Genomic DNA, 21,825 nt, shown 5'->3' with positions numbered 1-21,825 from the left:
TGCCTGGTCTAGTTTAAGCTATCAAATTTTAAGATAGTATTAATAAATCTGACCTAATAGGTACATATCCTTTGTAGACATCTAGATTTAAAACTATGCCTTCCTTTGAAAATACATGTTTTAGATTAAACAGTTGTAAAATGTGTCTAATAAAAAGCCACCTATGCATACTTATACTGTCTACTGACTATTAGCTTTCCTTGGTCTAAACATTTACACCAAATTTTGGTGCAAGTTCTAAGCAACTTTGACACCGTCCGTGCAATTTAGCCCTTTCCCAGTAAAACCAAGTTTTTTTTCCTATAGGGTACGTTTTATAGTTGAGTTGGTCTAACTCACTTAGAAAATGTGGTAAAAGCCACGTAAGACAGTTTTTTGGTGCAAATTAAGGCACAATTCTGTCTCACGTCTTATTCAATTAGCCGTTGTTTAGAAATAAAATTTAATACTTTAAGTTCGTAAAAATTGTCACTTGGCTCGGTTTCAGGTTTTGATCCGGTGACCTGTTGCTGCATGGTTGGTTCCATTGGCTGCTGCTGTCCTCTTTATTCCCTGTCTGAATGCTGATGGTTCCAATTATTTTTGTACCCCATTCTTGGTTTGCTCCTCCCCAGGTGTTTCTCATTTTCCTCTTTTGGTCTCAGCACAGCAATATTTTTTATGCACATTCAATTGTGGGACTTATTATTATTCCAAGAGCTATTGATTAAACTTAACTTTGTTCATGGGAAAACCCTTTTAATCTGTAGAGAGGGCCCACTGGGATATTAATATGACACAGTGCCCCATTTAGAAATTATTCTATGCAGGGGGACACAGTGATTTATCAATTTCTAAAGGGAACACAGTAGAATATCAAGATCAAAGACGGCAAAGAGTCAAATTCATTTATTCTAATGGGGCACAGTGGCATAAAAATTTGTTAAGAGGCACAGTTACATAGTTACATAGGTTGAAAAAAGACCTAGGTCCATCTAGTTCCAATATATCATCAAGATCTTTGGAGATGGACTTGTAACCTTGCAATTGTTGATATTTTTCAACATTTTTGGATCTCAAGTCCTCACACAGTTCTTTTCTCTTTCTATTTTCCATGCTTAGTGTAGCACACACAGACACACAATGCAAAGAGTCAACTTCTCCCCTTTTTACCTGGTTTTAGGTGTGATTTTCTATCAACCCATATAGCTTTCTGAATGTAGGAAGTGCCACAGTGCGCATCCACACAGTGAAAGCCTCATTAAAGGAGTTGTCCAACATAAAATCAAACTTTTTTTTAAGCTAATCTCTGCTGTATTGTCATATAAAACACCCCTACATTTTTTTGTTTTGTTTTCTAACTTTTGTACCTCTTGAATTATTAATTCTCTGCAGACACTGTATTTATCTGCAGCTCAACCAAACATGAAATTTTCCTATGCTAAGCCTCACAGTCAGAGCTGGCACCGCCCAGCATCACTGTCCAGACCCGCCCTCTGCCCGCCCTCTACATTCTCATTGGCTGTCAGTATTCTGCCCAGTACTGACCTATCATCACTACAGAATTTGAAGCAATAGCCCCACATACAGCTCTTCACTCCCCCACATAGGGCTCTGCACCCCCCACATAGGGCTCTGCACCCCCCACATAGGGCTCTGCACCCCCCACACAGCGCTCTGCACTCCCCCACTCAGGGCTCTACACCCCCCCACACAGGGCTCTACACCCCCCCACACAGGACTATGCAGCCCCCACATTGGGCTCTGCACCCCCCACACAGCGCTCTGCACCCCCCACACAGCTCTCTGCACCCTCTCACACAGCGCTCTACACTCCCTCACACAGTGCTCTGCACTCCCTCACACAGCGCTCTGCACCCCCTAATACAGCGCTCTGCACCCCCCCCACACACAGTGCTCTGCAGCTTATTATAGCATTATACACCCCCACTGTGTAGGGAATACACGTTCGCATGCTGTCTGTGCTCTGCATATATCAGCACAGTAGTGACATCACCATTGTACTGAACTGTCAGAGAGTACAGACAGCAGGACAATGATGAGAAGCAGCGCAGCGCTCCCTCTCATCAGTGCTTTGAAATTTTTGGCATCTGTGATGCCGATACATTTGAACGTGTGATCTTGAGCAGGGGGGCCTGGTGGCGGCCCCTCCCCTCAGCTCACTGGTCCCACAACAGTGGTGTGGAAGAGTACGGAATGTGTGGGAGGGTGCGGGGTAGTCGGCGGGGACTCCGGCGCATTGTACATGCCCAGCAGTGCAGCTACATGACGTTGGCTGTGATGCCCATCTACAAGGCGAGCATAAGCTCCTACCCCTGTCGTGGAGACATCACAGGAAGCAGGAAAATCCCGGTAGGAGCGGTCACATGACACTCTGGGACAGGGAGAGGGGCTGACAACAGGGCAGGTAGGTAGTTGCTATCTAGTTACCTGCCCCTATGTAGCCTAATAGTGCAATAAACAAAAATAAGCTGGATAACCCCTTTTAATGAAGCTGCTGTTATCAGGGTCACTTTCATCTAGTTAATAAACTGTTTATTCCAGTTAATTGGCTTTGTTGTACCTACAAATAAACTTTCCAGGCTAGTGGAGACATTCCCAGTTGGATTTCTGAACTTCACATCAGTCCATATCAGTCCACCAAGCAATACCTTTTTTGAGCAACTTAATGGGCTCTTTCTTTCCTCCTTTGATCTCATATAGGCTGAGGGTATTATTATTATTAATTATTATTATTATTATTTTGCCATTTATTCCATGGCGCTTTACATGTGAAAGGGGTATACATAATAGGGACAAGTACAATAATCATTGAACACACTCTCGGCAATGGCACCACAAGGGGCAATGGGCAGGCTCTGGTTCACACTCTAAGGGTCACATTCCTTGCTGGGGTTTGTAAGAGTGTTCTTGTCTCCATTCAGCTGACTGTCATCTCTGGATTTTACATAACACTGATGGTTCTGATAGAAGTTAGACAGCCCATAATACATGAACACATTGCTCTCAAATGCATTATCGAAAGTGAAATTAATAACACAAGGGCATGGGGTGTGTAGTTCAAGGAGGTGTTCAAGCACATTTGGCAGGGGCTGCTGGGATCTATTTCAGTATAGTCAATCTCATACTCCCCGATATTATTTGAGTTGACAAAGATGCTGATCCCCATAGGAATGAAGATGATCTAAAAACGAAGAATGTTGGCAGCATGGTCCTGGCAGTGATGATCGGCTGCCAAGCCAGAAGCCACTTCTGCTTCAAAGTTGTGTCAGGCTTCTTACGCTTCACAGCCGGCCCGGGGCCACCCCTGAGGGCAGGTGCCTGTCTTCCTCCTTGTCATTTATAGCCATAGGGGGGTCTCTCTCTCTCTAGCGCCAGATCCGTTTGTGCCACCGCTCCCCAACACAACAAACCTCCCTATCACTACCCAGTAGGAATCGTCACAGGCGGATTAACCAAATGTGGAAGAACTCCATTCTATTGCACAGTGACATACCATATTTACTAATTGGACACAGTAACATAATTAAAGTTGTCACTGTGACCTAAGAGGGGCACAGTGGCATATTAATTTTTAAAGAGCACAGTATCATATTAATTTTTAAAGGAAGTACAGTGGCATATTGATACAAGAGGCATAATGGCACTAATGAGGTGCAGTGGCATATTAATTTGAAAATGGGCAGTTGCATTTCAGTTAACTGGGTACAGTGGCATAATAATTGTAGAGAGGATTCAGTGACATTAATTTCTGTTGGCGCCAGAATGACATTAATTTCTGACAAGGGGACAATAGATGAATTAAGAAATGGGGCACAGTGGCATATTAATTATTCTTGGACATACATTGTAGCATCCTAAATCTCTCAGCTTATCTCTTAGGGGTACTTTGCACGCTGCGACATTGCTAGCCGATTGTAGCGATGCCGAGCGCGATAGTCCCCGCCCCCGTCGCACATGCGATCTCTTGTGATAGCTGCCGTAGCAAACATTATCGCTACGGCAGCTTCACACGCCCTTAACTGCCCTGCGACGTAGCTCTGGCCGGCGACCCGCCTCCTTCATAAGGGGGCGGGTCTTGCAGCGTCACAGCAACATCACACAGCAGGAGGCCAATAGAAGCGGAGGGGCGGAAATGAGCGGGACGTTAACATACCGCCCACCTCCTTCCTTCCTTATTGCAGGCGGGACGCAGGTAAGGAGATGTTCCTCGCTCCTGCGGCTTCATACACAGCGATGTGTGCTGCCGCAGGAACGAGGAACAACATCGTACCTGTCGCTGCAGCGAAATTATGAAAATGACTGACACTACACAGATCACCGATTTACGACACTTTTGCTATCGTTTATCGGTGTATCTAGGCTTTACACGTTGTGATGTCGTTAATGGCGCCGGATGTGCGTCACTTTCGATTTGACCCCGACGACATCGCAGTAGCGATGTCGCAACGTGCAAAGTACCCCTTAGTTTCCATTTAAGCAAAGAAGTCACATGTGCTTCTTTTTAAAATAAACATTTTTTCTCTCCATTTTACAAACAGAATAAATACAGCACACACTCAAAATAAGAGTCTAGATTTATCAAGATAGACCCTACTATCACAATCATCAGGAGTAATTGTTCCTGGGAAACATATCTCCATACTGTACTGATCCTCCCTATTTTGATACTTTTGTTTAACGGAAATATTTACTGTAATTGCAACTTCTAAGAACGTTTTATATTTCAATTCAATTTTATGATTCATTCTAAACGTTTTTTTTTTTTTATAAATAATGATGAAAGCTATCACAGCAGTGATAATTCCATAGCAGAGTGCATCCTCATTATGTAATTGCATGTATATTCCGCCCACTCTAATGACCTCTCCTTTGGGGTATATTTTTTTCTTGACTCCTTGTTAGAGTGTGGGCAGTGAAAATCATACTGGTTAATTAAATCAGTGGAAAGACTTATGGATATGTATACGGTAATAGCAAGCACAGTATTCAGTTCAAATATTTAATAAAGTAATGTACTAAAGTTTTATAAATAAATAAAAAATATAATCTGCGAACTGAAAATCTTTTAAGAAATGTATACTAAAATCCCGATTACCTACCACGTCTTGCATAATGTAGATTGCATTCAATGAACTCCTTTGGCGTCACATTGCAATTTTCGACCTTGTGTGACACAAAGTCACAAATGTTTCCAAATAGGTTTATATTTTTTGTCACTGGATACAAGTTGCAGGCCACTCACTTGCCGTAGAATTCAAGGCAAGTCACATGCGACTGTAACTTGTGTATGACTTCACTGTAATCTGGCCATTTGTTACAGCCAAATCACAGCTCTAATGGTTGCGTGACATACCGTATTTTTCGGATTATAAGACGCACCGGACCATAGGACGCACCCTGGTTTTAGAGAAGGAAAATATGAAAATAAAATTTTAAGCAAAAAATGTGGTCATGACACACTGTTATGGGGCGAGGATCTGCTGCTGACACTATTATTATTATTTATTATTATAGCGCCATCAATTCCATGGTGCTTTACATGTGAAAGGGGTATACATAATAGGGACAAGTACAATAATCATAAACAATAAAAGGCACAGACAGGTACAGGAGGATAGAGGTCCCTGCCCGCGAGGGCTCACAGTCTACAAGGGATAAGTGAGGATACAGTAGGTGAGGGTAGAGCTGATTGTGCGGCGCTGTATCAGACTGAGGGTTACGGCAGGTTGTAGGCTTGTCGGAAGAGGTGGGTCTTCAGATTTCTTTTGAAGCTTGTCAAGGTAGGCGAGAGTTTGATGTGTTGTGGCAGAGCGTTCCAGAGTATGGGGGAGGCACGGGAGAAATCTTGGATGCGATGGTGGGAAGAGGAGATGAGAGGGGAGCAGAGAAGGAGAACTTGTGAGAATCGAAGGTTACGTGCAGGTAAGTACCGGAAGACTAGGTCAGAGATGTAGGGAGGAGACAGGTTGTGGATGGCTTTGTAGGTCATGGTTAGGGTTTTGAACTGGAGTCGTTGGGCAATGGGAAGCCAGTGAAGGGATTGGCAGAGAGTAGAGGTCGGGGAGTAGCAGGGGGACAGGTGGATTAGCGAGGCAGCATAGTTTAGAATAGATTGTAGGGGTGCGAGACTGTTAGAAGGGAGGACACAGAGCAGGAGGTTGCAATAATCCAGGTGGGAGATAATAAGGGTATGTACTAGGGTTTTTGCAGCCTCTTGGGAAAGGAATGTTCGGATCCATGAAATATTTATGAGTTGGAGGCGGCAGGAGGTGAAGAGGGCTTGGACGTGTGGCTTGAAAGAGAGATCAGAGTCTAGGAATATCCCATGCAGCGAGCACGTGGGACTGGGGAGAATGGGCAGCCATTGACATTGGTGGATATGTCAGGTGGGGGAGTTGAGTGATGGGGGGAAAGACCATGAATTCTGTTTTGTCCATGTTCAATTTTAAGAATCGAGCAGAGAAAAAGGATGAAATAGCAGACAGACATTGTGGGATTCTGGTTAGTAGGGAGGTGATGTCAGGTCCAGAGAGGTAGATCTGCGTATCGTCAGCGTAGAGATGATACTGAAAGCTGTGGGACTCTATGAGCTGTCCTAGGCCTAGGGTGTAAATGGAGAACAGCAGGGGTCCAAGAACTGAACCTTGGATTATGGGGGTAATGTCCCCAAATTCTCTACTAAGGTACCCCATCCTGGTAATGATCTTCCTGCCTTGTATATATGTATGTCCCTCATCCTGGTATATCCCCATCTTGCTATATATTGCCATCCTGGTATGTGCTCCCATCCTACTATATACCCCATCCTGGCATATGGCTGCATCCTGTCCTGCTATATACGCCATCCTGGCATATGGCCGCATCCTGCTATAGGATGGGGGTATATAACCCCCATCCTGGTATGTGCTCCCTTCCTGCTATATACCCCCATCCTGTTATATACCCCCATGCTTCTATATACGTCATCATCCTGCTATACACGTCATCCTCCTGCTATATACGCCATCATCCAGCTATATACGCTATCATCCAGCTATATACGCCATCATCCTGCTATATGCCATCATCCTGCTATATGCCATCATCCTGCTATATGCCATCATCCTCCTCATATGCCATCATCCTGCTCATATGCCATCATCCTGCTCATATGCCATCATCCTGCTCATATGCCATCATCCTGCTCATATGCCATCATCCTGCTCATATGCCATCATCCTGCTCATATACCCCCATTCTGCTATATGTCCTGCATCCTGTGGCACACAAAAAAAATAAATATACGTTTATACTCACATTTCCTCGCTCCACGCAGCATCGCTCCTCCTCCTGTCTGTGCCGGCAGCGCTGTGTGGAGCCGGCCACGATCCCTGCAGCATCGCGAAGTCCTCCTGTCCGTGCCGGCGGCGCGGCTGTGTGGAGACTAGCGGTGCTCACGGCGATGATGTCATCGCTGTGCGCACGTGTCCACACGCAGCTGCGCCGCTGGCACACACAGGAGGACATCGCGATGCTGCAGGGATCGTGACCGGCTCCACACAGCGCTGCCGGCACAGACAGGAGGAGATCGCGGTGCTGCAGGGAAGTGACCGGTGAGTGTACTGATTCACTGCCGTCCGCGCTGATGATGATGCGCGGGGAGCAGTGAATACAGTCGCACATGATCACTCCAGGCTGTAGTTGCCAGGGTTGATCATGCGGCCCGGCTGTTTAGTATGCGCGCATCCCCCACCCATCACCCTGCCCACCTGTTAGCGCTGGCTTCAGCGCTGAGAGATAAGCGGGAGGATGGGCATGCATATGTAATGAGCGGGCCCATGTGGTCACGGCAGGTGCTGCTGCAGCCTGCTCGTGCCCCCGATGACCCACTCCACCGCAGCACCCTCATTCCCCAAAGCCCAACATTCAGACTATAAGACGCACCCCCCCCAATTTCCCCCAACATTTGGGGGAAAAAAGTGCATCTTATAGTCCGGAAAATACAGTAAATGTTTTTTGTTGCAAGGCTTTTCTGAGAATTGCTGTTGCATCACACATTGCTCTGTAGCCTTAAGGGGGCTTTACACGCAACGATATCGCTAACTAGATATCACTGGGGACACTGAATTCGTGACGCAAATCCAGCCTCGTTAGCGACGTCGTTGTGTGTAACAGCTACGAGCCACCGCTAACGATCAAAAATACTCACCTAACCATTGATCGTTGACAAGTCGTTCCTTTCCCAAATATCGTTGCTGCTTTTGGATGCAGGTTGTTCGTCGTTCCTGAGGCAGCACACAACGCTATGTGTTACGAGGGGGACCCGGGGAAGCGTGCCAAGATGGGAAATGGACTGCTTCCGCCGGTCAAGGTCCACTGTGTGGTGTAAGGGACCGCCGCTATGGTGGGTGAAGAGTGAGCGGGTTGCTGCTAGCGATCGTCTGGAATGTCACAGACGATCTATGTACACCGATCTGCCCTAACCCATGAGGGTTGTATGGCACAGATCTCACGGCTCGGTGTACCTGTTGCACGGGGAAGCACAGAGGTGCCCACGCACCTGTGCCAGTGGAAGTCACGAGAATATGGCACGAGGGTAGCACAGAGGTGCCCACGCACGTGTGCTTTCAATAACCAGGTGAGTCCAATGGAGACTTGAGGAGCTCACCTGGGACAGGAACACTGCCTGTAGACGGGGGTACTGCCGGAGCAGCAAGGCAGGAACACGGCCTGCAAACGAGGTACTGCCGGAGCAGCAAGGCCCAAGCCCACAAGAGACAGTAATGCCTGAGCAGTGGCGTGGCAGCACGCTGCCAGACATCCAAACATAGAAGGACGGTCGCGCGCCGCCATGATGGCAGGGGGAGCTTTTAAGGAGGTGCAGCTCCACCCGAGGGCGGGCGCGAGGCGGAGATGACGGACTTGACCCAATCAGGGTCCACGACGTCCCAGCCTGGCCAGTCAGGATTCACCACGTCACCAGCCTTGTCATCAAGCCGTGTGACGTCAGTGAGCGAATCAGGACCCACCACGCATTGCACATGCTCACCCTCCTGCCTCTGGGAAATAGAGGCGGGATCCTCGGTCTCACAATGTGGAGAGATAACGGGAATCTCACTGCTTCCCTGAGCAGTAAACCTCTGCACATTGCGCAGCCTCGCAGACCTTCGGGGCCGCTGAGCAGGAGAGTCTGCGGCAGGCCAGGAATGGGAGACCGCTTCACTTCTTGTAACAGGAGAACCACTAGGTGTCACCCTTCTGCTGCCTCTCTGAGAAGGTATCTCCTGCACACTGCGCAGTCTGGCAGACCTTCGGCGCTGCTGAGCAAGAGTGCTCGTGGCAGGCAAGGAATGGGAGACTGCCTCAGTCCTTGCCTCAGGAAAGCCACGAGATGTAACATTACCCCCCCGTCTAGGCCCCCCCCTGTCCGTGCTCGAAGGCCGCTATCAAACCCGGGTCGCGGATATGATCCTCCAACTCCCAGGATCTATGCTCCGGACCACGGCCGGCCCACTCCACGAGGTAGTACCTCTTGCCCTGTATGACTTTTGTCTCCACAAGTTTTGCCACCTCAGGGTCATCGGACGGGGAGTCGGTTTGAGCCGGCAGGGACCCCGAGAATTTATTAAGTCGTACGGGTTTCAGGAGGGACACGTGAAAGGTGTTGGCTATAGCCCAGCGTGGAGGGAGCTGGAGTCGATATGCCACTGGGTTTACCTGCTGTAGTACTTTAAACGGACCCAGATACCTAGGGGCGAATTTGGCTGCCTGTACCCGTAGGTTAACATTCTTAGAGGACAGCCATACTAGGTCACCAGGGGCAAAGGATGGTGCAGGGCGGCGGCGAACATCAGCCGTTGTCACCATCCGGTCTTTAGCCCTTTTAAGAGCCTCTTGGGTGTCATCCCAGATCTCCCGGGCCTTGGTCGCCCAATCCTCCACTCTAGTATCGGGTGACGTAATGGGCATCGGAACCGGGATTCTGGGATGTTGTCCGTTATTGAGTAGGAACGGAGTCTGGCCAGAGGATTTATGGACCGAATTGTTATATGGCAAATTCGGCCCAAGGAAGGAGGTTAGCCCAGTTGTCGTGGTGCGCGGATATAAAATGGCGGAGGTAAGTTACCAAGGTCTGATTAGTCCTCTCCACTAGTCCATTGGTCTCGGGATGGTATGCGGAGGAGATGTTCAGCTCTATCTGCAGGAGCTTACAGAGCTCTCTCCAGAAGCGAGACGCGAACTGGGGACCCCGGTCGCTCACCACCTTGTCAGGCATGCCATGCAACCTAAATACATGCCGAATGAACAAGGTGGCGAGAGCACGTGACGTCGGGAGTCGTGGGAGAGGCACCAAGTGGACCATTTTAGAGAAGTGGTCCGTGATGACCCATACGACCCTGTGCCCTGCTGACTTGGGCAGATCTCCCAGGAAGTCCATCCCCACCACTTCCCAGGGACGATCCGGCACTGGCAGTGGGTGAAGAAGACCTGCCGGTCTCTGCCGGGGCGGCTTATTCCGAGCACACGACATACAGGCTCCCACATATTCCTGTATGTCCTGGGGTAGTCTCGGCCACCAATAATGCCTGGTCACCAGTTCTCTGGTCCTTTTGACCCCGAAGTGACCCCCGACCTTGGAGGCATGGGCCCACGATAGCACCTCGTTCCGTAGTTCAGGGGGAACGAGGGTCTTGCCAGGTGGCACCTGGTCCAAAGAAGTGGGAGTGACCATCCTCAAGCTGTCCGGGGGTAGTATAAGACGAGGCTCCTCCTCGTCCTCCTCCAACACAACCATACAACGTGACAAGGCATCGGCCCGTACGTTCTTCTCACCGGCCAGGTGGCGGATAATAAAGCGGAACCGGGAGAAGAATAAAGACCAACGGGCCTGCCTTGGGTTCAGGCGTTGTGCTGTCTGGAGGTATGTGAGGTTTTTGTGGTCAGAAAAAACCTCAAATGGATGCTTCGCACCCTCCAGGAGATGCCGCCATTCCTGGAATGCTAGTTTCATCGCCAGTAACTCCCTATCCCCTATGGAGTAGTTCCTCTCGGCCGGAGAAAAGGTCTTGGAGAAAAAGAAACACGGATGTTTCCTTCCTCGTTCGTTTTTCTGGTACAGGACTGCACCTGCACCGACCGAAGAGGCGTCTACCTCCAGTAGGAAGGGTTTGGAGATGTCTGGACGATGAAGGATGGGAGCTCTGGAGAAGTGAGTTTTGAGAGTGTGAAATGCCTCTACCGTTTCCCGTGTCCATGCTTTGGGATTAGCGCCCTTGCGGGTAAGGGCAATGATGGGTGCTGCCACCGTCGAGAAGTTGGGAATGAACTGGCGATAATAATTGATAAACCCCAAGAATCGCTGGATCGCCTTCAGCGAGCGGGGCTCAGGCCAGTTCATCACTGTCTCCAACTTCCCCGGATCCATTGCTAACCCCTGACTGGACACTATGTACCCCAGGAACGGCAAGGATTCCTGTTCAAAAACGCACTTTTCCAGCTTAGCATATAACGAATGGGTGCGGAGCCTCTTCAGTACTCGGATGACATCCCTCCGATGGGTGGTAAGATCGGGGGAGAAGATAAGAATGTCATCCAGGTATGCAACCACGGAAAGATACAAATCCCGGAAAATGTCATTCACAAAGTCTTGAAATACGGCGGGGGCATTGCAGAGTCCGAAGGGCATTACTAGATACTCGTAGTGACCGTCCCTGGTGTTAAAGGCGGTCTTCCACTCATCGCCCTTTCGGACTCGCACTAGATTATACGCCCCGCGTAGATCCAGCTTTGTGAAGACCTTTTCCCCGCGGAATCGATCAAATAGCTCAGTAATGAGGGGCAAAGGGTATTTGTTCTTGATTGTGATTGCATTTAATCCCCTGTAATCGATACAGGGGCGCAGATCCCCTTCCTTCTTCTGCACAAAAAAGAACCCTGCACCAGCCGGTGAAATAGACTTGCGAATGAACCCCTTCGCCAGGCTGTCCTGAATATATTTGGACATAGCCTCCGTCTCTGGAGCAGAGAGTGGATACACTCTGCCCCTAGGGGGCTCGGAGCCTGGCTTCAGGTCTATTCGGCAATCATATGGCCGGTGGGGAGGAAGAGTATCTGCGGCCCTTTTGGAAAAGACATCCCTGTAGGCCTCATAAGGTGTCGGTAAACCCGGCCCCTCAGTATTCCCTGAGGACCCAACCGACCTAATGGTAGCGGGTGGTTCGGTAGTCACGAGGTGCTCTCTACAGGATCCTGCCCAGGATGAGATCTCCCCTGTTGCCCAGTTGAGTATAGGAGCATGCTGTCTCAACCAGGGAAGGCCCAGTAGGATCTCATCCGTCCCCCCTGGAAGCACCAGGAAGGACACCTGCTCATGGTGTCCCGGTGGTACATCCATCCTGAGAGGGATGGTGATCTGAGTGATAGGATCGAGTAGTATGGACCCGTCGACTACCCGGACCCTGAGTGGCTTGGGCAACAGAACCAGGGGAACTGAGTATCGGGTTGCCAGGGAGGTCGAGATGAAATTGCCTTCAGCGCCTGAGTCCAAGCAAGCCAGGGCAGAGAAGAGAGTAGTGCCGAACTGCAACTGGGCGCTGATAGTCAACCTAGAGGGAGAAGTAGCGTCTAGAGTCCCCCCTCTGATAGAAACTAGACGCTGTCTTTTCCCGACGGTTTGGGACATAGGGTAGCTATGTGTCCCCTCTGCCCACAGGAAAAGCAGATGACACAAGACCGAGAACCTGGGGCAGAGGAGACCACCTTGGACACCTCCATTGACTCCACGGAGTCGCCTACAGGACTGGCTGGGGGACCTGTCTGATGGAAGACGGGAGTCAGACGCTTTTTAGGCCGAGAAGACGTGGGTGCTGAAGAGACCTCGAGCCTTCGCTCCGCCTGGCGGATGTCTATGCGAGAGGCAACCTGAATCAAGGACTCTAAAGTGGCAGGCACCTCACGTGTGGCCAGTGCGTCTTTGACAAACCCTGCCAGGCCCTCCCAAAACACAGGGACAAGGACCTTATCCGGCCAGTCCAGCTCTGCGGCCAGTGTCCTAAAGTGTACAGCAAAGTCCCCGACTGAAGCAGACCCTTGCCGAAGTCGTAGGAGGCGCAGCGCGGAATCGTGGGTGACTTGAGGCCCGAGGAACACCATTCTCATGGCCCCAAGATAAGCTGCTAAGTTATTCACCACACGATCTCCGCGCTCCCACAACAGCGTGGACCACTTCAGCGCTCTCCCTGTGAGCAGGGACTGGACGAAGGCTACCTTCGCCTTCTCGGTAGCGTAAAGAGTCGCGGACAGCTCTAAGTAGGTGGTAACCTGGTTTATAAAACCACGGCACTCAGAGCTGTTGCCGCTAAAGCGCTCTGGAAGCGCAAGGCGAGGAGACCTTCCGCCCAATAGCACAGCCTGGGTAGCCGCCTGGGTGGCGACTGTCGTCAGAGTAGTCTTATCGGAGGAAGACTGCTCCACTGCTGCCAATCGTGACTCCAACTGCTGCACATAACGCAGCAACTGCTGCTGCTCTTCAGCCATAGCCAGACCTTTGGCGCGACCGTAATATTACGAGGGGGACCCGGGGAAGCGTGCCAAGATGGGAAATGGACTGCTTCCGCCGGTCAAGGTCCACTGTGCGGTGTAAGGGACCGCCGCTATGGTGGGTGAAGAGTGAGCGGGTTGCTGCTAGCGATCGTCTGGAATGTCACAGACGATCTATGTACACCGATCTGCCCTAACCCATGAGGGTTGTATGGCACAGATCTCACGGCTCGGTGTACCTGTTGCACGGGGAAGCACAGAGGTGCCCACGCACGTGTGCCAGTGGAAGTCACGAGAATATGGCACGAGGGTAGCACAGAGGTGCCCACGCACCTGTGCTTTCAATAACCAGGTGAGTCCAATGGAGACTTGAGGAGCTCACCTGGGACAGGAACACGGCCTGTAGACGGGGGTACTGCCGGAGCAGCAAGGCAGGAACACGGCCTGCAAACGAGGTACTGCCGGAGCAGCAAGGGCCAAGCCCACAAGAGACAGTAATGCCTGAGCAGTGGCGTGGCAGCACGCTGCCAGACATCCAAACATAGAAGGACAGTCGCGCGCCGCCATGATGGCAGGGGGAGCTTTTAAGGAGGTGCAGCTCCACCCGAGGGCGGGCGCGAGGCGGAGATGACGGACTTGACCCAATCAGGGTCCACGACGTCCCAGCCTGGCCAGTCAGGATTCACCACGTCACCAGCCTTGTCATCAAGCCGTGTGACGTCAGTGAGCGAATCAGGACCCACCACGCATTGCACATGCTCACCCTCCTGCCTCTGGGAAATAGAGGCGGGATCCTCGGTCTCACAATGTGGAGAGATAATGGGAATCTCACTGCTTCCCTGAGCAGTAAACCTCTGCACATTGCGCAGCCTCGCAGACCTTCGGGGCCGCTGAGCAGGAGAGTCTGCGGCAGGCCAGGAATGGGAGACCGCTTCACTTCTTGTAACAGGAGAACCACTAGGTGTCACCCTTCTGCTGCCTCTCTGAGAAGGTATCTCCTGCACACTCTGCAGTCTGGCAGACCTTTGGCGCTGCTGAGCAAGAGTGCTCGTGGCAGGCAAGGAATGGGAGACTGCCTCAGTCCTTGCCTCAGGAGAGCCACGAGATGTAACAGCTATGTGTGACACCCCAGGAACGACGAACATCACCGTACCTGTGTCCTCCGGCAATGAGGTGGGCGTGACGTTCCTGCGGCTGCTCTCCACCCCTCCGCTTCTATTGGATGCCTGCCGTGTGACATCGCTGTGACGCTGCACGAACCGCCCCTTTAGAAAAGAATCTGTTCGCCAGCCACAGCGACGTCGCTAGGAAGGTAAGTCCGTGTGACAGGTACTAACGATTTTGTGTGCCACGGGCAGCGATTTACCCATAACGAACAAACGACAGGGGCGGGTGCGTGCGATCGACATCGCTAGTGATGTCGCTGCGTGTAAAGTGGTCTTTAGGCTTATGACTCGATCACACAAGTGTGTCACTTGGATGAGTGCTAGCCGATAAAAAAAAAGGGATTAAACTAGGACCAATATTATTCAATGAGGCAGTGAAGATCTGCTTTTTTTTCAGCTCAGCTGGTTTTTCTGGACTCTGAAATTGGTACAGTGTGAGAAAAAAAGAATTGAATGTAATATGGCAACCGATATTTACGGATACATGACAGGTCTATAGGATTGGAAACTGTAAATGGTGCTGTAAAATATTAATATCTGCTGAGTAAAATAATGGATACGGACAGCACACGGATGACAAGGGAGGAAAAAAGTCTTCCCACGTTTACGGACGAGTATTTGTTCTTTTTTTACACTTTTGCATGACCCCAGCCTTAGGCCTCATTCACACGTCAGTATGTTGCATCAGTGTTTCTATGCTAAAACACGATTAATGAAAGATTGACACTTGTTCTGTGTTTTGACATACAAATACTGATGAATTACTGATCAAAAATACTGATGTGAAAATACCGTATTCCGGAGTCACACTTGCGAGTGACTCATGTGTGAGTTTTGCATCGGCAGCACTCGGCATGGCCTGACACTCTCCGGACCGGAGCCGGTCGGCTGCATGTATTTCTATGCAGCTGAGATGCTCCTGTCCAGAGAGTGTCAGGCCATGCCGAATGATGCGATGCGAGACTCGCACACGTCACACATGAGTCACTCGCAAATGTGACTCCAGTCTTAGGGTCATCTAAGACTCCTGTTACCCAAGTGAAAATAAAACATTGGGGGCCAAATTGACATTTTTGTGGGAAAAATGTGATTTTTTTTTTTTTTATTTTTACGGCTCAACGTTATTAAAAAAAAAGAGAGGTAGCAGAGGAAATTGCAGACTACTAGCCAGAACCTTTCAAAAGTCCTGGAGAACATGAGAGGTACCAGAACATTGGAGAAGAGCAAATGTTGTCCTTATCTTCAAAAAAGGAAAGAAGTTGGAACCAGGAAAATAAATGCCCGTGATCCTTACTTCTTTACTAGGAAAAATCTTTGAATACATTATCAAACAGCATGTATGTAAGCACTTGTATAAGAATACACTAATTAATCAGAGCCAGCATGAGTTTGTAGCAAGCAAGTGATGCAAGACTAATCTAATTTCCTTTTATGATGGAGTCACTGACTAGGTGGATAAGGGAAATGCAGTATAGTATGTCTCGACCTTAAAGGTCCAGTCACACTAAGCAACTTACCAGCGATCCCAACAACGATAGGGATCGCTGGTAAGTTGCTAGGAGGTTGCTGGTGAGATGTCACACTGCAACGCTCCAGCGATCCCACCAGCAACCTGACCTGGCAGGGATCGCTGGCGCGTGGCTACACGAGTTGCTGGTGAGCTCACCAGCAACCAGTGACCAGCCCCCAGCGCCGCGTGGAAGATGCTGCGCTTGGTAACTAAGGTAAATATCGGGTAACCAAGCCAATATTTACCTTGGTTACCAGCGCACGCAGCTACACGTGCAGAGAGCAGGGAGCAGCGCACACAGAGCGCTGGCTCCCTGCTCTCCTAGTTACAGCACACATCGGGTTAATTACCCGATGTGTGCTGCAGTTACATGTGCACAGAGCAGGGAGCAGCGCACACTGCTTAGTGCTGGCTCCTTGCTCTCCTAGCTACAGCACACATCGGGTTAATTAACCCGATGTGTCCTGCAGCTACATGTGTGTAAGGGGTGGGCAGACCCCTTACAAGGAAGCACAGGCTTTCTCTGAAGTGGTTAATGCTGTCCCCATAGAAACTGTAGAGGAGGGAGGAGGAGCCGGCAGCTTAGGGGGAAAGGAAGTGTGTGCTGAAGGCAGTTGTGTCCGGGACGGGAGAGAAGAAACAGCCAGGGGCAGAGTATGGAGCTGAGTGGGCAGAAAGAAAGAAAGAAAGAAGGGAGCTGGAAGAACAGGGAAGCCGGAGAGAAAAGGAGCGGGCGGAACCTCATAGTGCGAAGCAGTCCCGGTGTGGGTCCGGGCTGTGGGTAGCCATAAGTGGGAGCCAGGTGAAGTAGAGTAGCCGGGCACATCCCCACTGGAGGAGACGTCAGGGCAGGCTTTCCCCAGCTAAGAAAAGAACGTGAAGTCATCTGTAACTGCCGGTTTTTGGAAAGAGTTGTGAAATAAAGAATGTCTTTTATTTGCATTGAACCATGCCTGGAGAGTGTTTATACGTCGGACGACATCTGCACCACCACACTCTGCCCCACCAAGACATCTCCCGTCCCGATAGTGACGGCGGAGCCAGGGGTAAGCCTGACAGAAGGGGCCACGACTACAAGCCCAGAGGCGCCCCTGGCTCATCATTACATGTGGCGTAGTCGGCAGGATGCGAATTCCCTGCCAGGGATCCAAGAAGAAGGAGATCAAGTGATGCCGAGGACACTGGATCCAGATTATTGGAAAAGAGTCCCGATCCCATGGTGGGAAGAGGAAGAAGTGCCTAAGGCGTTGGACCGGGCACAAGATGGCGGCAAGATGGCCGTTGTCTGTGAAGACACAGAAAGCGCGCGCAGAATTGGCGCCAAAAGAAGAGCCTGGGGCTGGCCGGTGCCGAAAAAGAAGTTCGGAGTACTCCGCCCAAAGAGGGGAGGTGCCGGTCCCAGGGCACGAAGGAAGATATGTGAAGTGGGCGGTGTTCCAGAGAAAAAGAAGAACCGCCGCGTAGGGGTCGACCTGATGTGTGAGACTGGGGGTGGAGTATACCCAAGAGCGGGAAAAGTAAGCCCGCCTCCACTTCCTCCAGCATGTCCACTGACCCCGACGCCATTACCAGAAACGCTGACTCCGAGCAAGATGGAGACTCCAGGAAAACAGCAAGCTGCGGTAGCCGCACTAGTAGCGACTAGCCTGGGCAGAGGACGCCCGAAGCAGACTGCGGCTGCGGAAGGACCCACCCTTAACCTACCGGCTGTGCCAGGAGGACCGGAGCGGCCCACTACACAAGAGGCCGTACAGTGGCAACAGGAAATCGAGTGGGAGGAATGCCAATACCGGCGGCGGTCACAGCAAAGACCGGTGCTAGCTGAACTCTCCCACCCGAGACGTTGGAGCAACCCGCCAACTACGAGCCCTTCCGGAGGCTGCGCCGGTTGCCCGGACAGTCCCTGTCGGAGTTCGTGCAGGCCCAATGAGCCGAATGGCAACGTGCATATCATCCGGAGTGACTTTTCAAGACCGGAAGATGGCGGGCCTGTTTTTGTTCAACACCGGCGTTGTTTTGAGCCTGAAGAAGGTGTGTTGTTTGTAACCGTTCAAGTTGCTGAGCCCGGAAGAGAACCTGATGCTGGACTGAGCCAGGGGCTCCCTCCGCGTCGTTAAGAAGATTTTTGCCGAGTTGTGTTCCTGCCAGCTAACGTCTAAGACCGGGAGTGCTGCAAAAGCCTCCGGGCAGAAACTCCACTAAGACCGGGAGTGCCTGCCGACAGCCTCCGGGCACGACTAAGACCGGGAGCTTCCAGGAGGAACTCCGAGCGCTGGACTGGTGTGCCCTTGCGGGTGCCCTCAGGTGAACATGTTCGCAGTTTCATTAAAATGACTTTGTTTAGTTTTAAAATGTGATTTTAGATTTGTGCCTTGCCGGGAGGCTTAGGCTTAAAGAGGGGAGGTATGTAAGGGGTGGGCAGACCCCTTACAAGGAAGCACAGGCTTTCTCTGAAGTGGTTAATGCTGTCCCCATAGAAACTGTAGAGGAGGGAGGAGGAGCCGGCAGCTTAGGGGGAAAGGAAGTGTGTGCTGAAGGCAGTTGTGTCCGGGACGGGAGAGAAGAAACAGCCAGGGGCAGAGTGTGGAGCTGAGTGGGCAGAAAGAAAGAAAGAAAGAAGGGAGCTGGAAGAACAGGGAAGCCGGAGAGAAAAGGAGCGGGCGGAACCTCATAGTGCGAAGCAGTCCCGGTGTGGGTCCGGGCTGTGGGTAGCCATAAGTGGGAGCCAGGTGAAGTAGAGTAGCTGGGCACATCCCCACTGGAGGAGACGTCAGGGCAGGCTTTCCCCAGCTAAGAAAAGAACGTGAAGTCATCTGTAACTGCCGGTTTTTGGAAAGAGTTGTGAAATAAAGAATGTCTTTTATTTGCATTGAACCATGCCTGGAGAGTGTTTATACGTCGGACGACATCTGCACCACCACACTCTGCCCCACCAAGACATCTCCCGTCCCGATAGTGACGGCGGAGCCAGGGGTAAGCCTGACAGAAGGGGCCACGACTACAAGCCCAGAGGCGCCCCTGGCACCCCGTTACATGTGCACAGAGCAGGTGCCGGCACTGACAGTGAGAGCGGCGGAGGCTGGTAACAAAGGTAAATATCGGGTAACCAAGGACAGGGCTTCTTGGTTACCCGATGTTTACTGTGGTTACCAGCCTCCGCAGAAGCCGGCTCCTGCTGCCTGCACATTTAGTTGTTGCTGTCTCGCTGTCACACACAGCGATCTGTGCTTCACAGCGGGACAGCAACAACTAAAAAATGGCCCAGGACATTCAGCAACAACCAACGACCTCACAGCAGGGGCCAGGTTGTTGCTGGATGTCACACACAGCAACATCGCTAGCAACGTCACAAAAGTTGTTCGTTAGCAGCGATGTTGCTAGCGATGTTGCTTAGTGTGACGGGGCCTTAAGGCCCTGTCACACACACAGATAAATCGTTGGCAGATCTGTGGTTGCAGTGAAATCATGGACATATTGTTCCATTTGTACACATCCACAAACCTGGCACTGATTGTCCACAATTTCACTGCAACCACAGATCTGCCGCAGACTTATCTGTGTGTGACAGGGCCTTTAGTAAAGCATTTGATAAAGTATGTGTCACTAGGATTTTTGATCAAAACTCAGTGATTGTCATGGTGGTATCAGACGCTGTTCAAATGACATATCCTAACACTCTACCCTATAGTTTCTCTGGTGCTTCTGAGCTACATAGGCAGGCTCGGGCGTCGATCAGCTGTGGGCTCTGCTAGCCTGCTTGCAGTTAACCTCTACTAGCCTGCTTGATACATCTGTGATGACATGTTGTTGGAAGCCAATCTCACTGGCTCCCTTCCTATTTAAGCTTGTGGAATCTGTCCTCTCATGATGACTACAGTTTATTGCTGTGTTGGACTGTGTGCTGTTATGTCCCAGTCTTGCTGGTGATCAAATGGCGTGGTGCTTGGAGTTGTTGTGGAGTACTCCAGTCATCTTGCTGTTTCCTTCCTGCTCTTATTTTCCTCTTAAACTCTTATTGTCTTATACTGGTGTGTGAGCATGCTGTGAGATAGAGGTTTGGTTTCCCCTGTTTGTCTGTCTCTGTTGGTTTAATCCCACTCCTGTACCTGCCCTCCCCTGATGTAGAGGGTAGGGGTATAAGATCAGAACTGGTCAGGATTAATGTCAGGTTGGTGGCTCAGACATCCTCACCTTCAGAGGTAACTTGGAGATCAGGGCCTGAGAGCCAGTCTAGGAGCCAGCTTTCTCCGTAACCACCATAACTATCCTTACTGAAAAAATGACCAAGTGTGGGACTGACAAGGCTAAGATTACGTAGAATCATAATTGGCTGAGTGATCGTACACAAAGAGTGATAATAAATGGATATACATCCAATTGGAAGAGTATGTTTCCTTTTTGTATTGAATTACTGAAATAAATTTACTTTTTGATGATATTTTAATTTATTGAAATGCACCTATGTATCTGCCCTCTGTCTGCCATTATCAGCTAGAACCGCCACACTATCCGCCCCTATAAACCACAGCCTGTACCATGGCTGTCCATTTCAGCATAAAAATACTGATAGCTAAATCTGTGGTCCTGTGTCCTGCCACAAATACACATTTCAGCTTGTAAATAGTGATTGATAATTCTGTGGTCCTCCACACTATCTGAGCAGAGATAAAAAAAAATGTATATTTGCGTGGGAATTCAACACAGATATATCACTGCAGATGAATACAAATTCATATCTCTATGCTCCTGGCACAAATAGACATTTCAGCATCTAAATACTGATTGCTAATTCTAAAGGTATGGTCCTGCCAGAAATTGAAATTTCAGCATATAAATTCTGATTGCTAAAAAATCTGTGATCCTGTGGCCTGCCACAAATTGACATTTCAGCATATAAGGCTATGTGTCCACGGTAGAATGTACCTGCGGATTTTTCTGCCTGAAAATCCGCGACTTTCGCGGCAAATCCGCACCCACGGATTTGCCGCGGATTTACCGCGGATTTGCCGCGGATTTTGATGCGGATTTTTTTTTCCCCATTCAAAACCAAAAATCCGCACCAAATCTGCACCAAACAATTGACATGCTGCAGATTTTTCCGGATCAAAATCCGCGGCAAATCCGCAGCGGAAAAATCCGCAGCATGGACACAGCATTTCCAAAATGCCATTGAAATGGCTTGGAAGTGCCGCTGCTGCAGATTTTCGGGAAATCCGCGGCAAATCCGCGGCAAAATCCGCAGTAAATCCGCAGCGTGGGCACATAGCCTAATTAGTGATTGATAGTTCTGTGGTCCTGCCACACTATCTAAGCTGAGATAAAAAAGACTTTGATAATTGGTTGGGCCTTCAACAAATATACTTCACTGCAGATAATTACAAATTCATAACTCTGTCCTCCCCCCCCCCCCATCACCATGATAAAATTACATAAAATCAGCATGGGGGCAAAAGCAACATCTGGAAGTGGATCGGGAGATGATAACAATATACCACACTGATAACATATGGTTATACAGATAAACTGGTGGTAAGAGTACCTGAGGATGATATTAGTGGATAAACAGCTTCTATATCAAAATACATATGAAAATGCCCCAATCAGGGGAAAATATCAAATAACCCAAGT

The 21,825-nt window shown here is 50.0% G+C and overlaps 1 pseudogene; it reads right to left on the bottom strand.

The window, feature by feature from the left end:
* Window positions 1-1,158: 1,158 nt before the first annotated feature.
* On the bottom strand, window positions 1,159-3,350 carry LOC142302592 (cell cycle control protein 50A-like; annotated as a pseudogene).
* Window positions 3,351-21,825: the final 18,475 nt, after the last annotated feature.

This window comes from Anomaloglossus baeobatrachus, chromosome 4, assembly GCF_048569485.1.
Source record: "Anomaloglossus baeobatrachus isolate aAnoBae1 chromosome 4, aAnoBae1.hap1, whole genome shotgun sequence".
In the NCBI taxonomy this organism is placed as follows: Eukaryota; Metazoa; Chordata; class Amphibia; order Anura; family Aromobatidae; genus Anomaloglossus; species Anomaloglossus baeobatrachus.
The sequence above is the reverse complement of the archived record's forward strand: the minus strand, read 5'-3'. Positions and strand labels throughout refer to the sequence as shown.